The following is a 17615-nucleotide window of genomic DNA, read 5'->3' as shown; positions in this document are numbered from 1 at the left end:
AGAGCATGCTACAGGAATACTGCCACATCGATGTTCATAGCAGCACAATTCACAATAGCTAGACTGTGGAACCAACCCAGATGCCCTTCAATAGATGAATGGATAAAAAAAATGTGGCATCTATACACAATGGAGTACTACACAGCAATAAAAAATGACAAAATCATAGAATTTGCAGGGAAATGGATGGCACTAGAGCAGATTATGCTTAGTGAAGCTAGCCAATCCCTAAAAAACAAATACCAAATGTCTTCTTTGATATAATGAGAGCAACTATGAACAGAGTAGGGAGGAAGAGCAGGAAGAAAAGATTAACTTTATACAGAGACATGAGATGGGAGGGAAAGAGAGAGAAAAGGGAAATTGCATGGAAATGAAGGGAGACCATCATTGCTATACAAAATTACATATAAGAGATTGTGAGGGGAATGGGAAAATTAACAAGGATCATATGGTTCTTATCTTTAAGTCTATTGATGTGGTGAATAACTTTTATTGATTTCCGTATATTGAACCAGCCTTGCATCCCAGGGATGAATCCTACTTGATCATGGTGCACAATTTTTTTGATATGTTTTTGAATCCAATTCGCCAGAATTTTATTGAGGATTTCTGCATCTAGGTTCATTAGAGATATTGGTCTGTATTTTTCTTTCTTTGAGGTGTCTTTGTCTGGTTTCAGAATCAGGGTGATGTTGGCCTCCTAGAATGAATTTGGAAGAGCTCCCTCTTTTTCTATTTCCTGAAATAACTTGAAAAGTATTGGTATTAATTCTTCTTTAAAGGTTTTGTAAAACTCCACTGTATACCCATCCAGTCCTGGGCTTTTCTTGGTTGGTAATCTTTTGATGGCTTCTTCAATTTCATCCATTGATATTGGTCTGTTCAAATTGTGTGTATCCTCCTGACTCAGTCTGGGCAAATCATATGACTTAAGAAATTTATCGATGTCTTCACTATCTTCTATTTTATTGGAATATAGGTTTTCAAAATAATTTCTAATTGTCTTCTGTATTTCTGTAGCATCTGTTGTGATATTGCCTTTTTCATCCTGTATGTTAGTAATTTGAGTTCTCTCTCTTCTTCTCTTCGTTAGCATGGCTAAGGGTCTGTCAATCTTATTTATTTTTTCAAAGAACCAAATTTTAGTTTTGTTAATTTTTTCAATAGTTTCTTCTGTTTCAATTGCGTTGATTTCCGCTCTGATTTTAATTATTTCTTGCCTTCTGCTGCATTTGCTGTTGTTTTGCTCTTCCTTTTCTAGGGCTTTGAGATGAAGTGTGAGCTCATTTATTTGTTGGTTTTTCCTTTTTTTGAGGAATGACCTCCAGGCAATGAATTTCCCTCTTAAAACTGCTTTCATTGTGTCCCATAGATTCCGATATGTTGTGTCGGTATTATCATTTATCTAGAAGAATTTTTTGATTTCCTCCTTTATGTCTTCTGTAACCCCTTGATCATTCAGTAACATATTGCTCATTTTCCATGTGATATAGGATTTTCCCTTCCTTCTTTTATCATTGATTTCCAGTTTCATTCCATTATGATCAGATAAAATGCATGGTATTATCTCCACCCCTTTATATTTACTGAGGGTTGGCCTATGGCATAATATATGGTCTATTTTTGAGAAGGATCCATGTGCTGCTGAGAAAAAAGTATATCCACTTGATGATGGTTTTATATTCTATATATGTCAGTTAAGTCTAGGTTATTGATTGTGATATTGAGTTCTATATTTTCTTTATTCAACTTTTGTTTGGAGGATCTGTCCAATGGTGAGAGAGGTGTGTTGAAGTCACCCATAATTATTGTGTTGTGGTCTATTTGATTCTTGAACTTGAGGAGAATTTGTTTTATGAATGTCGCAGCACCATTATTTGGTGCATAAATATTGGTAATTGTTATATCTTGTTGGTGAATGGTTCCTTTTAACATTATGTAATGTCCTTCCTTATCCCTTTAGAATAACTTAGTCTTGAAGTCAATTTTATTTGATATGAGGATGGCCACCCCTGCTTGCTTTCGAGGACCATGTGCGTGGTATATTTTTTCCCAACCTTTCACCTTCAGCCTGTGTATGTCTTTTCCAGTCAGGTGTGTCTCCTGGAGGCAGCATATTGTTGTATTTTTTTTAATCCATGATACCAGCCTATGTCGCTTTATTGGAGAGTTTAAACCATTAACGTTTAGAGTTACTATTGATATATGGTTTGTACTTCCAGCCATGTTTGATTATTTATCTCTTTTTTTTAATTTAGTTTGTTTTTGTCAATAATTAGCTTTCGCCCCCCCCCCCCCGCCGTCTGTCTTTACTGAGGTATATCCCACTGTTGGCTTTGGTTATTGTTTTTCATTTCTTCCTCGTGTAGTGTTTTGCTCAAGATGCTTTGCAATGCTGGTTCTCTGGCTGCAAATTCTTTTAGCTTTTGTTTATCATGAAAGATTTTTATTTCGTTGTCATACCTGAAGCTTAATTTTGCTGGATACAGAATTCTTGGTTGGCATCCATTGTCTTTCAGTGTTTGAAATACGTTGTTCCAGGATCTTCTAGCTTTTAGCATCTGTGATGAAAAATCCGTTGTTAACCTTATTGATTTACCCCTGAATGTAATCTGCCTCCTTTCTCTTGTAGCTTTTAATATTTTCTCTTTGTTCTGTATATTGGATATCTTCATAACAATGTGTCTTGGCGTTGGTCTACTGTGATTTTGTATGCTCGGTGTCCTGTATGCATCTACAATTTGTATATCTGTTTCCTTTTTTATTTCTGGAAAGTTTTCTGTAATTATTTCATTTAGGAGGTTACTCATTCCCTTGGTTTGAATCTCTATTCCTTCCTCTATCCCGATGACTCTTAAATTTGGTTTTTTTATGTTATCACATATCTCTTGGATGTTTCTCTCATGATTTTTAACCAGCCTATCTGAGTTGGCTAGACTCTTTTCAAGATGATATATTTTGTCTTCATTATCTGACATTCTGGCTTCTACTTGATCCACTCTATTAGTGATACTCTCATTTGAGTTTTTAATTTGGTTTATAATTTCCTTCATTTCTAAGATTATTGTTTGATACTTTTTTATAATCTCTATCTCCTGATAAAGATGCTTAACTTCTTCTTTTATCTGTTTATGTAATTCATTCTCAATGTGTTCTTTTGCTGCTTGAATTTGCTGTCTCGTGTCCTCTTTAAGGTTCCATTCCATCTGTCTAAGGTATTTCTTGAGTTCTTTATATGACCATTTTTCTGATGACTCTATATCCTCCTGAATATTTAGGCTGTCCTGCATTGTTTGTACTCCTTTTCTACCTTGCATTTTTATGCTGCTCATGTTGATTCTTGTTCTGTTTGACTGCTGAGTTACTGTTTACTCCTATAAATTTATTTGATGCTTGGGAGGAAAGGTATTAGAAGGGAAGGGAAGAAGTCACTAAAGAGAATGAGATTAAGCAGGTAGATTCAAGGAAGGGGGAATAAGAAAATTTAAAAGAAATGAAAAGACAGAAGAAAAGAAGAAAAAATAGAAAATTAAAAAGAATTAAAAAATAATAATAATAAAAATTAAAATTAAAATTTAAAAAAATAAAATAAAATAAAATGAATTTAAAAAAATTTTGAAAAAACAACCACAGGAAGATGGCGGCGAAGGGAGTGTATCACCCCCGTGCACCGCGTCACTGTTCGGGAGAATGATGAGTTAGAACAGCTAAAAACTATCTTGTCAGGAATTTCTAGCAAAACTGGCGTGCTCCAAAACCTAGTGGAAGGATTTTCATCGCACGAGGATCAGCTACAGGTGCTCAAACGCGAGCGATTTGTCCGCACGGAGGGTCACGCTGCTTATTCAGCTAATCGCCCTGCGGCTAGAATCTGCGGCACGCGCTGGGAAGGAAGGATATAGCAATGCAAAGATACAGCGCTGAGGATTCTGTGGGCTCCTGCCAGCTGTGCAATCACCGTACACAGTGCTGAATTCTGGGTTTGAGACAGGGGAAGGAAGCGGTCCTGTTCGGTTCTCCACACCGGTCAGACCACAGAGGAGGCCAGCGGCCACCATCTTGGAGAGCTGACGTCATCATCCCTGTTTTCGACTGATCGCAGCTCATTCAACTATAGAACAGGTAATTTCAGACTGCCATTCGCCTGCGTCTCGGAGACATATTACTCAGGCTCAGTGCTAAAGAACCCGCAAAAACAGCTTCTCGGTCCGGATCCTGCTGAATACTGTGGAGGCCAGAGGGGCAGAGCAGAGCCACCGCCCATGCCTGGAAAAGCCCCAGCGACTCGCCGGCGTGGTATCACTTCACCCCAACTGCAGTAGGGGCCGAGCACAGCCGCCGCCTGAGCCCGCAAGGTAGGCAGACCTGTGACCGACCAGCGGAACAGGCCCAGCGGCCTGCCAGCATGGAAGACATGTCACACCAATTGGAGTAGGGGCAGAGCAGAGCGACCGACCTCACCCAGAACAGGCCTAGCAACCCGCCGGCGTGGTATCACTTCACCCCAACTGCAGTAGGGGCCGAGCAGAGCCGCCACCCGAGCCCGCAAGGTAGGCAGACCTGCGACCGACCAGCCGAACAGGCCCAGCGGCCTGCCAGTGTGGTAGACACGTCACACCAATTGGAGTAGGGGCAGAGCAGAGCTGCCGCCCGCATCCGGAACAGGCCCAATGACCCGCGGGCATGGTAGTCACGTCACCCCAATTGGAGTAGGGGCAGAGCAGAGCCGCCACCCGTGCCCGCAAGGTAGGCAGACCTGCAACCGACCAGCAGAACAGGCCCAGGGGTTTGCGGGTGTGGTAGACACGTCACACCAATTGGAGGAGGGGCAGAGCAGAGCCGCCACCCGCGGTGCAAGGTAGGTAGACCTGCGACCGACCGGCGGATCAGGCCCAGCGGCCTGCCGGCATGGTAGACACATCACCCCAATTGGAGTAGGGGCACAGCAGAGCCTTCGCGGAACAAGCCCAGCGGCCTGATGGCGTGGTAGTCACGTCACCCCAGTTGGAGCAGGGGCAGAGCAGAGCCGCCACCCGCGCCCGCAAGGTAGGCAGGCCTGTGACCGACCGTCGGACCAGGCTCAGCAGCCTGCCGGCGTGGCAAACACGTCCCCCCATTTGGACTAGTGGCAGAGCAGAGCCGCCGCCCATGCCCACAAGGTAGGCAGACCTGCGACCGACCGGAAGAACAGGCCCAGCGGCCTGCCGGCATGGTAGACACGTCACCCCAATTGGAGTAGGGGCAGAGCAGAGCAGCCGCCGCCCGCGCCCGGGACAGGCCCAGAGGCCCGCCGGCGTGGTAGTCACGTCACCCCAATTGGAGTAGGGGCAAAGCAGAGCCGCCGCCCGCACCCAGAATAGGCCCAGCGGCCCAACGGCCCAACGGTGTGGTAGACACGTCACCCCAATTGGAGTAGGGGCAGAGCAGAGCCGCCACCCGTGCCCGCAAGGTAGGCAGGCCTGTGACCGACCGATGGAACAGGCCCAGCGGCTTGTCGGCATGGTAGTCACGTCACCCCAATTGGAGTAGGGGCAGAGCAGAGCCGCCGCCCACGCCCAGAATAGGCCCAGCAGCCCAACGGCGTGGTAGTCACGTTATCCCAATTGGAGTAGGGGCAGAGCAGAGCCGCCACCCGTGCCCGCAAGGTAGGCAGGCCTGTGACCGACTGGTGGAACAGGCCCAGCGGCCTGCCAGCGCGGCAGACACATCACCCCATTGGGACTAGGGGCGGAGCAGACCCGCCGCCCGTGCCCACAAGGTAGGCAGACCTGCGACCGACCAGAGGAACAGGCCCAGCAGCCTGTTGGCATGGTAGACACGTCACCCCAGTTGGATTAGGGGCAGAGCAGAGCTGCCACCCACGCCCAGAATAGGCCCAGCGGCCCGCCGGCGTGGTAGTCACGTCACCCCAATTGGAGTAGGGGCAGAGCAGAGCCGCTGCCCGCACCCTGAACAGACCCAGCGGCCCGCCAGCGTAGTAGACAGATCACCCCAATTGGAGGAGAAGCACAGCCGCTGCCCGCCCTGCAAGGGAGACTTTTCAACTATACAAGAGCAATATAAATATATACGGGGAAAATTTCAAAAACACAACAGTTTCACCAAGCAGAAAGAAACGCAAGCAGTATGAAATGACAAGGAAAGAAAGGACCACAAGCAATACAGGTCAACTCAACTTTAGAAGAAGTAATAGCTGCAGCAGATGGAATGTCAGATAAAAAATTCAGGATATACATGCTTCAGATGATCTGGAGTCTCAAGGAAGACATTACACAGCAAAATCACACAATGAAAGATCACATCGACAATGAATTACATAAACAAATCCAAGAAGCAAAAGATCAACTATACAGGGAGATAGAGGTAATAAAAACAAACAAACAGAAATCTTAGAAATGCAGGAAGCAATAAACCAACTTAAAAACTCAATTGAGAATACTACCAGCAGAGTAGAACACTTAGAAGATAGAACATCAGACAATGAAGACAAAGTATTTCAACTTGAAAAGAACATAGACAGCTCAGCAAGACTGTTAAGGAACCATAAGCAGAACATCCAAGAAATATGGGATAACATAAAGAGACCAAACTTAAGAGTCATTGGGATACAGGAAGGTATAGAGGTCCAAACCAAAGGAATGAGCAATCTATTCAATGAAATAATACGAGAAAACTTCCCAGACTTGAAGAATGAGACAGAATCCCAAATCCTAGAAGCCTACAGGACGCCGAATGTGCAAAATCATAAGAGATCCACACCTAGACATATTATAATGAAGATGCCCAGCATACAGAATAAGGAGAGAATTTTAAAAGCTACAAGAGAAAGGAAGCAGATTACATTTAGGGGTAAACCAATCAGGATAACAGCTGATCTTTCAACACAGACTCTGAAAGCTAGAAGATCCTGGAATAACATATTTCAAACACTGAAAGAAAATGGGTTCCAACCAAGAATCGTGTATCCAGAGAAATTAAGCTTCAGGATGGAAGATGAAATTAAAACCTTCCACGATAAACAAAAGTTAAAGAATTTGCAGCTAGAAAACCATCTCTTCAAAACATCCTTGGCAAAATATTACAGGAAGAGGAAATGGAAAATAACAATGAAAACCAACAGTGGGAGGTAGGAGAGTAAAGGGGGGAAAATAATCAAAGAGGAAAACAAACCATGTTTAGTAACATAAATAAACAAATATGGCTGGAAGAACAAACCATATCTCAATAATAACCCTAAATGTTAATGGCTCAAACTCACCAATTAAGAGACACAGGCTAGTGGAATGGATCACAAAACAAGACCCAACAATATGCTGCCTACAGGAGATGCATTTGATAGGAAAAGATATACATAGACTGAAGGTGAAAGGCTGGGAAAAATCATATCACTCATATGGACTGCAGAAACAAGCAGGAGTGTCCATACTCATATCAAATAAAATAGATTTCAAGCCAAAGTTAATCAAAAGGGATAAAGAGGGACACTACATACTGCTCAAGGGAACCATACACCAACAAGACATAACAATCATAAATATATATGCCCCAAACAACGGTGCAGCTATGTTCATCAAGCAAACTCTTCTCAAGTTCAAGAGTCTAATACACCACCATACAATAATCATGGGAGACTTCAACACACCTCTCTCACCACTGGACAGATCTTCCAAAAAAAAGTTGAATCAGGAAACTATAGAATTCAATAACACAATTAATAACCTAGACTTAATTGACATATATAGAATATACAACCCAACATCAAGCAGTTACACTTTTATCTCAGCAGCACATGGATCCTCCTCAAAAATAGATCATATATTATGTCACAGGGCAACTCTTAGACAATATAAAGGAGTAGAGATAATACCATGCATCTTATCTGATCATAATGGAATGAAACTGAAAATGAACGATAAAAGAAGGAAGGAAAAATCATGCATCACTTGGAGAATGAACAATAGGTTACTGAATGATCAATGGGTTATAGAAGACATCAAGGAGGAAATTAAAAAATTCTTAGAGATAAATGAAAACACAGACACAACATATAGGAATCTATGGGACACATTGAAAGCAGTTCTAAGAAGAAAATTCATTGCTTGGAGTTCATTCCTTAAAAAAAGAAAAAAACAACAAATAAATGATCTCATACTTCATCTCAAAATCCTAGAAAAAGAAGAGCAAAACAACAGCAAAAGAAGTATAAGGCAAGAAACAATTAAAACCAGAGCTGAAATTAATGAAATCGAAACAAAAGAAACAATTGAAAAAATTGACAAAACTGAAAGTTGGTTCTTTGAAAAAATAAATAAAATCAACAGACCCTTAGCCATGCTAACGAAGAGAAGAAGAGAGAGAACTCAAATTACTAGCATACAGGATGAAAAAGGCAACATCACAACAGACACTTCAGAAATACAGAAGATAATCAGAAATTATTTTGAATCCTTATACTCCAATAAAATAGAAGATAGTGAAGGCATCGATAAATTTCTTAAGTCATATGATCTGTCCAGATTGAGTCAGGAGGATATAGACAACCTAAACAGACCAATATCAACTGAGGAAATAGAAGAAACCATCAAAAGACTACCAACTAAAAGAGCATGCTACAAAATCACGGAATTTGCAGGGAAATGGATGGCACTAGAGCAGATTATGCTTAGTGAAGCTAGCCAATCCCTAAAAAACAAATACCAAATGTCTTCTTTGATATAATGAGAGCAACTAAGAACAGAACAGGGAGGAAGAGTAGGAAGAAAAGTTTAACATTAAACAGAGACATGAGGCGGGAGGGAAAGGGAGAAAAAAAAGGAAATCACATGGAAATGGAGGGAGACCCTCATTGTTATACAAAATTATATATAAGAGGTTATGAGGGGAATGAGATAACAAACATGGAGGGAAATGAATTACAGTAGATGGGGTAGAGAGAGAAGATGGGAGGGGAGGGGAGGGGGATAGTAGAGGATAGGAAAGGTAGCAGAATACAACAGTCACTAATATGGCAGTATGTAAAAATGTGATGTGTAACCGATGTGATTCTGCAATCTGTATTTGGGGTAAAAATGGGAGTTCATAACCCACTTGATTCTAATGTATGAAATATGATTTGTCAAGAGCTTTGTAATGTTGTGAACATCCAATAAAAATAAATAAATAAATGTATGAATGCTAAAAAAAAAACTTTTAATGGTTAAACATTTTTAAAGAACATAGAAATAGAATAAATTGGAATTATAGATATAAGAAAAAACAAAAGTTTTTATGCATGTATATCATATTATGTATAGACACCACATTGTGTGTGTATGTATATATACAAATAAATAATGTGTATATACTATATTTTCTTAATACATTTATATGTTTATTGGCACCTAGATTGGTTCCATAGCTTGGCTTTTGTGCTGCTATAAACATTGATGTCCCTATAGTTCATTGATTTTAGATCTTCTAGATATATTCTGAGGAGTGGGATAGCTGGATAATATAGTGGTTCTACTCCTAGTTTTTTTAAGAATCTCCATACTTCTTTCCAGAGTGGTTGCATTAATTTGTACTTCCACCAAAAATGCATGTGTATTCCTTTTTTCCCACATCCTTGACAACAGTTATTATTATTCACAATCTTACTAATTTCCATTGGAGTGAGAAAAAAAACTCTGTGTAGTTTCGATTTGCATTTCCCTTACTGCTAGAGATGTTGAACATTTTTTCACATATTTATCTAACATTTATAATTCTTCTTTTAAGAAATGCCTGTTTAGTTCTTTTCCCATTTATTAATGCAGTTATTTATTTGGGGGGATGTTAAGTTTTTTGAGTTTTTTTTATATATTCTGGATATCACTCCCCTATCTGAGGAGCAGGTGACAAAGATCTTCTCCCATTCTATAAGCTCTCTTTTCTTGCTGTTGTTTCCTTTGCTGTGCAGAAGCTTTGTAATTTGATGCCATTGCACATATTGATTCTTGGTGTATTTCTTGCACTTTAGTGGATACTTGTTTAAAAAAAAAAAGTCAATACCTGTGCCATTATGCTGTAGTGTTGGACCTACATTTTCTTCTAGCAGTTGCAAAGTTTCTGATCTGATTCCTAGGTCTTTAACCTACTTTGAGTTCACTTTCGTGCAAGGTGAAAGATTGGCATCAAGTTTCATTCCTTTACATGTGGTGCACACCTGTAATTCCAGCAACTCAGGAAACTGAGGCAGGAGGATCACAAATTAGAGTCCAACTTCAGCAATTTAGTGAGGTGCTCATAAACTTAGTGATGCCCTGTATTAAAATAAAAATTTAAAAGTTTGGAGATATATCTCAGTGGTGGAGTGCCCCTGAGTTCAATTGCCTATATCAAAAGAAAAAAATAATAACAGTATTTATAGGTGGGGGTCTTTGGGACTTAGGACATAATTAGGATTAGATGAGGTGATAAGGGTGGAACCTCCATGATGGCATTAGTGGCTTTATAAGATAAGGAAGAGAGATCTAATTTGCTTGCTCTGCCTCATCATGGGATGCCATCTGTATGTTATGATACAATAAGAAGGCCCTCACCATACACCAAGCAGATGCTAGCACCATGCTCTGTCACCTCCCCATCTCCAGAACTATGAGGCAAATATGTTTTATATATTTCCCAAACTCAGACATTTTATAATCACAGCAGAAAATGGACTAAGACAGGAAATTGGTACCAAGAAGTGAGATTGTTACTATACAAATACCTAAAAATGTGGTCCCCCTGGACTTCCCACCTGGGGTATGCTGTGGGAAAATGTTGGATGGATCTATAGCCACCAAAAAGAGTTCCCAATAGGGAAATGCCTAGTAAGACTATGGAAGCAGGAAGTGGCTTTGGAACTGGGTAATGGGAGGAGGCTAGAACACTTTTGAAGTGAATTGCCACAAACACAGCATTAAAGGTGTATGAGGTACATTCAGAGAAAGAAAAACCTAGGAAAAATCTGGAACTTCTCAGATTACCTAAATGATCACAACCAGAATATTGACAGAAATGTGAACAGTAAAGGCCATTATGATGAGGTCTCAAATGGAACTAAAGGACAACGTACTGGAACCTGAAGTAAAGACCTCCCTTGTCCATGCCCTAAGACTTTACAGAATTCAGACCTTAAGAGCAAAAAATGAGATATTGGGCAGAAGAAATTTTTAAGCAGCAAAACATTCAGGATGTCAGTGGCCACTTTTAACTACTAACAGTGAAATAGAGGGAAAAGAGATGCTTTAAAGGCAGAATTTACAATTAAAAAGGAAACAGCAGAAAGATTTGAAAATTTCTCAACGTGGATATATACTAGAGAATGAAAGAACATTTTAGGAGAAGAAAATAAGGGTGTGACCAAGTGATTTCTGGCTAAGGAGATTAGTATAGTTAAAAGGGATCATCAATACAATGATGGAAGAAAGATGCTGAAAGCATTTCCAGAGTGGGTGCATTAATTTGTACTCCCACCAAAAATGCATGTGTATACGATTTTCCCCACAGAAAATCTCTGAAGCAACCTTTCCTCTCCTAAGATCAGAGCTCCAGAAGGACAGAAGTGTTTCAGGAGACAACCCAACGCACCCTTCACAGGCTAATGCTCAGTACTATCTGGAGTCTTCTCCCTACATTCTGGTACAGCATTCCTCAACTGTTCCACCTGCAGCTAGGCCTGTTGCTTCAGAGGGCACAAATATTAAAACTTGGTGGCATCCGTGTGGCATTAACTCTGCAAGCCTATAGAATGAAAAAGCTATATAATCATGGCTTTCAAATCTAGAATTCAAGAGATCTTGAGGATGGTCTGAGGGCCCAGGCAGACTTCTTTCAGTGGTCCCCCGGGAGTTCCCACCTGGGGTATGCTGTGGGAAAATGTTGGATGGAGCTGTAGCCACCAAAAAGAATCCCCAATAGGGAAATGCCTAGTAAGACTATGGAAGCAGGGTTGCTGACAAGTACCCAGAACTGTATAGCTACCAACATGGAAAGCTAGCCTGAGAGAGGTGAAGTATAATCTGAGCCCACCAAAGCCAGGAGGCAGGGTTGCCTGAGTGTTTGTGGTCCCAACCCCTAAACCAATGTGCACAGGAAGCAAAACATAGAGTCAGGGTTGATTATTCTTCAGCTTTAAAATAATATTTTTTTCTCTGTTGGGTTTTGGACTATTCCTCCTTTTTTCTTGCCTATTTCTCCTATGGTGGTTCCACTATTTTAATTTGGATATAACTAACTTATATTGAGTTCAGAAGCTCAGAGCTGAAGGAAATTTACCTCAGGATGAATCATACCTTGAGTCTCATCCATATCTGATTCAGATGAGACTCTGGTCTTTGAGTTGGTGCAGGAAGGAATTAAGACTTTGAGGCTACAATAATGAAATGTACACTGCAAGTGAGAAGAACATCATTTTGCAGGACTAGGGAAGAATGATATGGTTTGAATGTGTCCTCTAAAAGTTTGTGTGTTGGAAACTTAATTCTCAAATTCATATGCTAATGATATTTGGAGGTGGAGTCTTTGGAAGGTAATTGGGAGTTGATATGGTCATGAGGGTGGAGACCTCATAACAGCATTAGTGATTTTAGAAGAAGAGAACATGAAACTAAGAGTATGATGCCTACTCTGTCTCACCATGCCATGCTTTCTGCTTGTTATCTTGCAGCAAGAATGCACTCACCAGAAGGCTCCAGAACTGCAATCTAAATAAACCTCTATTCTTAAAGAATAAAGAAATGGAAAATGCACTAAGATAGGCTTTTTAAAATAACTAGCTAGGTAAAAAACAATTTGGTGCCAGCAGACTTTTGGATTAACAAGTCTCAATTTGTAGTGAATAAATGAGGAAATTAGGGCCAATATACAAAAGGCCATTTCTCTGGCTCATTTATACAATAGTCTGCTTTAATTTCTTTCAGCAATTTTTATAGTTTCCAATGTGTAATTCTTTTACCTCCTTAGTTAATTTTATTCTAAATTAACTAATTGTCTAATTGTTATTGTTAGGTCGGTCTGAGGTGTTAAGCAACCCGCCTGCGTGCACATGAAAGAACCACCAATCAGGCACCCATGGAACTGCCTATCATTCAGCAGGGTCTCCTGGCCAATCCTGGATCTTAGCCAGCTTCCACAACCAACCCCAATAGGACAAGGGACTCTAAAAACCCCTTTTCCTGTCCCTAGCCCTCCCTTCCTGCCCTAGGCCCAGTAAAAATTCTAGTCTGGTCCAGTCCCAGTACGCTTCTTCTTAGACCCACTCTGCTGGTCTGAGAGTTCTGAACGAAATCTCAATAAAGCCCCAGTCAGTGGTCTTTTTAAATCTGCTTCCCTTTGGTTACCGCTGCCTGACCTTACATCTGGTGCTGAAACCCAGGAGGACTTTTCGGGCCTCTTCCATATCTTACATCTGGGGTAGAGGTCCACCCTCCTCTTCAAATGAACTAGGAAATTCCTAAGGAGTGGGGTAAGTTCCCTTGTTTCCTCTGACTCCCTTTCCATCCAGGGGTTCTATCCGTAAGTCACTTGCGTGCCATAGACCCCCGCCCATTCCGTTCAAGGCCCTGGGAACTGTGGAGACGTCCCAGTCCTTGTGTGAGCCATTCCAATCCATTTGGGCCCCTAGTGGACTGCAGTGACACCTCAACCCCTGCTCGGCATTTATCCATTCCTTGGGTGAGTGCGATCAGAATTTGGGATGCCTTTTTCTGCTCCCACCCACTCCCGAGGGTGCCGGAAGGTCATGGGAAACACCAAGTCCTCCTTAGACCCCCAAATCCTTTGGGTGTCTATATTCAAATTTTGCCAAGTTAGGACTCAGCCCTAAGCCATAACCACCTAGTCTTTTACTCCATTGTGGCCTGGCCCCAGTGTGACTTAGACAATGGGTCACCCTGGCCCCCAGAAGGAACTTATGATTTTCAATCCTCACTGAATTGAACAATTTCTGTTGCTGGATAGGGAAGTGGGCAGAAGTCCCCATCTGGAGGCACGTTCAGGCTTTTTGAGATCTGCTCCCATCCTCCCCTCTGCTCTACCTGTTCTACTGCTAAATTTTCCTTGCTAGGGAACCCCTTTCCCATCATTCTTGTATTTCTCCCTCTTCATTCTCAGATCCACCCGAGCTGCTCTCAGCCCCACCTTCCTGTCTTCCCTCTCCCTACCGAGGCAATGCTCTCCCTCCTCCCCTCCCATATCTACAACCTCCCCTCCCCCTCCTCCTCTCCTGCGGCCATGATTCCTCTGTCCACCTCTTCTACTGATAAACCCTTCCTTCTCCCATCACCTGCAATGGATTCTTCCACCTATTCACTCCTCTCTTCTCTTGTCAGTTTCCACATCCCGTCTCACCAGGCCCTCTTACCAGTTAACCCAAAGCTCAAATGAGCTGAGGAGGGCCCTCAGACCCTATCTGAGGTCTGGTGAAAATGGCCTTTAAAGCAGACTCAGTTGCAAAAAAAGGTAACACTCCAAACCCAGGCCTTGGGCAGCCGCCCTGAGGCCTAGGGCTCCAGTGAGATCTTCCTGGGGGAACCAGCATTTCTCTCCACAAGGGGCTTGCTGCAAATGTGGATGTAAAGGTCACTAGGCTTGCCAATGCCCAAGCCCACAGCACCCCCCTTCCAGGCCGTGCCCCACATGTAAGCAGACAGAACATTGGAAGAGTGACTGGAAAGGACCATAGCTGGTCCTTTCTCAGCAACTCCATGCAGGGTATGACCAGCCAGGCGGTCCCTTCTCTTGAACTATTGGGGCTTGCAGAAGACTGAAGAAGCCTGACTTGAGGATCCCCATCACCCTCACCGAGCCCAGGGTAATGCTCCAGGAGTAGGTAAGTCCATAACCTTCCTTGTGAACATGGGGGCTACCTATTCTGTCTTGCCTGACCACTCTGAGCCTCTGTTTTCTTCCCAGGTCTTAGTTATGGGAATTTATGGCAAACCCTCCTCCCCAAATCAAACTGATAAGCCTGCCTGTGCCTTGGAGGGACACCCTTTCACACACTCTTTTCTGGTCATTCCATCTTGTCCAGTTTCTCTCCTAGGCAGAGATGTTCTCCAACTACTAGGAGCTACCTTCCAACTACTCCCCAAGAATACTACCACCCATCTTTTTCTGCCTTTAATCCTTACCCTCTCTAATAACCTGACAGTACCTACTGTGCCATTGCCCCCTGACCTAGTCAATCCCCAGGTCTGGGACATCTCCAAGCTGGTCATAGCCTCCCACCACAAACCAGTCCGTATCCAGCTGAAGCTCCAATCTAAATTTCCTTTGCATCCCCAATTTCCCATCTCCAAAACCCACAAAGAGGGACTTAAACCCATCATATACCAGTTACTTGCCCAAGGACTCCTCATCCCTACTGACTCCCTCTGCAACCCTCCCATATTGCCAGTATGCAAACCCTCAGGTGCCTATCACTTAGTCCAGGACCTCTGCCTAATTAATGAAGCCGTTATTCCCATCCACCTGGTGGTTCCCAACCCTTACAGTCTTCTTTCTCATATCCCCCCTTTGACCACTCACTTTACTGACCTGGTTTAAAGATGCCTTTTTTACAGTGCCCCTCCATCCTGACTCTTGTTACCACTTTGCCTTCACATGGGAAGACCCTACATCCTTTAGTTCTCAACAGCTGACATGGACAGTCCTACCCCAAGATAGTCCCCACCTCTTTGGGTAAGCCTTGGCACAGGATCTAACTGCTTATGGCTTGGGGGATAGCACTCTCCTACAGTTGGATAGAAGCCTTCCCTACCTCCAGGGAAACTGCTGACACCATCGCCTCCATCCTCATTGAACAGATCATTTCGAGGTTGGACTTCCTGCCTCCATCCAGTCACACAACCATCAGGCCTTCACTTCTCAGGTTGTTCAACTAGTCTCCAAAGGCCTCAACATCATTTGGAGGCTCTACATCCCCTACCGACCCCAATCCCCAGGTAAGGTTGAGAGGGTTAATGGCATTCTCAAGAATCATCTCATTAAACTTGGTATTGAACTCAGGCTGTCCTGGCCCAATCTCCTGCTGTTGGCCCTCACCTGAATTTGGGCAGCCCCTGCAGCTCCCTCAGGCCTTAGCCCCTCTGACCTACTCTATGGGTTCCCTTTCTTAATCAACCACAGCTTTCCAGTCACTCCTTCTCCCCTTGTGTCCTACATGCCCTATCTCACACTTCTACACAAACTCCTAAGGAAAATGCAGACCGATGTCTTCCTGTGCCATCTGTTACTTCATCCCAGAACAACCACAAACTGAATCAGACCCCCTTCAACCAGGTGACCCAGTCTTACTTTGAGAACTGCATCCTCAATCATTGGAACCTTGCTGGACAGAACCCCATACAGTCATACTTACTACTCCAATGGTGGCCAAGATTTTGGGCCACTCCCCCTGGTACCATGTCTCTTACCCTAAAAAGGTGCCTGTTCCAAATGTCCAATCCTAGACTTCCGCCTGGGGACTGCTCTGGACCAAGTTCAAGCTTTCTTGCCAACCCTCTTCTTTTACTAATCATTAATCTCTCTCAAACTTCTCTCCCAACCCACAGATGGCGCTTTCTCATCCAAGCGACATGGCAGCAGGATGGCACCACCCGCTCTCAGTTTATGGGTCAAGGTGATTGCCCTTCCACTGGCTGCAATTGGGCAGTCACCCCTAACATTACTGGATTCAACCGAGCCACATTGGCCCACCTACATGCAGCAATGCTATGTTTCATATCAGACCAAACCGAGGAATCTTGTAAGCACTAGCCTAACACTTGTGGCGGGTGCCCTTGTAATTCATGCAAGAAATGCTTCCTAGATAGGCCTGGCTATGAGAAACTATTTGGGACCCATGGGACCTGAAATGGGCTTCTGGTGTTGATGGTAAATTTTATTCTTGGGGTTTTGCCAAGCACCCCTCAGCCTCTATCAGAGTATGGAGAACTTATCTACAAGTGTTCCCTCAAACTCATATAACCAGGGCTGGGGTTGTGGCTCAGTGGTAGAGCACTTTCCTAACATGTGTGAGGCCCTGGGTTCGATTTCAGACTGTTTCCTCTGCATAGGTTTGGATCATACTCCGTTAACTGCTATTCCCATTGATCTTCCTCTCAATACCTCAACTAGACCCAAGGACCCCCTCTCCAGCTTTTGAGGAAGTACCTCTTTTTCTTAACTCATCAGGGAATTTTTCCTGCTGCTACACTTCCTCTGGTTCCGCACCCTGTGATCAGATCATTCAATCTCTTCTCCAACCTTTGCTCCTGGGGTTTTTTTCTGGTGCAATGTTACCCTAACAAAAAATCTAAGTCTCAACATGCTCTTTGCTTTTTGTGTTCCTTCCATCTTGGTCCCTCAATTAACTCTGTACAGTGAGGCTGAATTAACATGGCTTGTTACTATCTCCATTTCCAGGACAAGATGGGCTGACTTTCTACCAGTAGTATTTGGACTCTCCCTGGCCTCCTCACTTGCTGCCTCTGGACTGGGGGCAGGAGGACTTGGTTATGCAGTAACTGCAACTCAGAAGCTTGAACAACAACTTCGGGAGGTGGTAGAGGCATCAGCTGCCTCTCTGGCTTCCCTACAAAGGCAAACATCTATTGCCCAAGTTTCAT

The sequence above is a fragment of the Spermophilus citellus genome, assembly GCF_964194105.1.
Source record: "Spermophilus citellus genome assembly, chromosome: 3".
Lineage (NCBI taxonomy): Eukaryota > Metazoa > Chordata > Mammalia > Rodentia > Sciuridae > Spermophilus > Spermophilus citellus.
Note: the sequence above shows the minus strand (reverse complement) of the source record.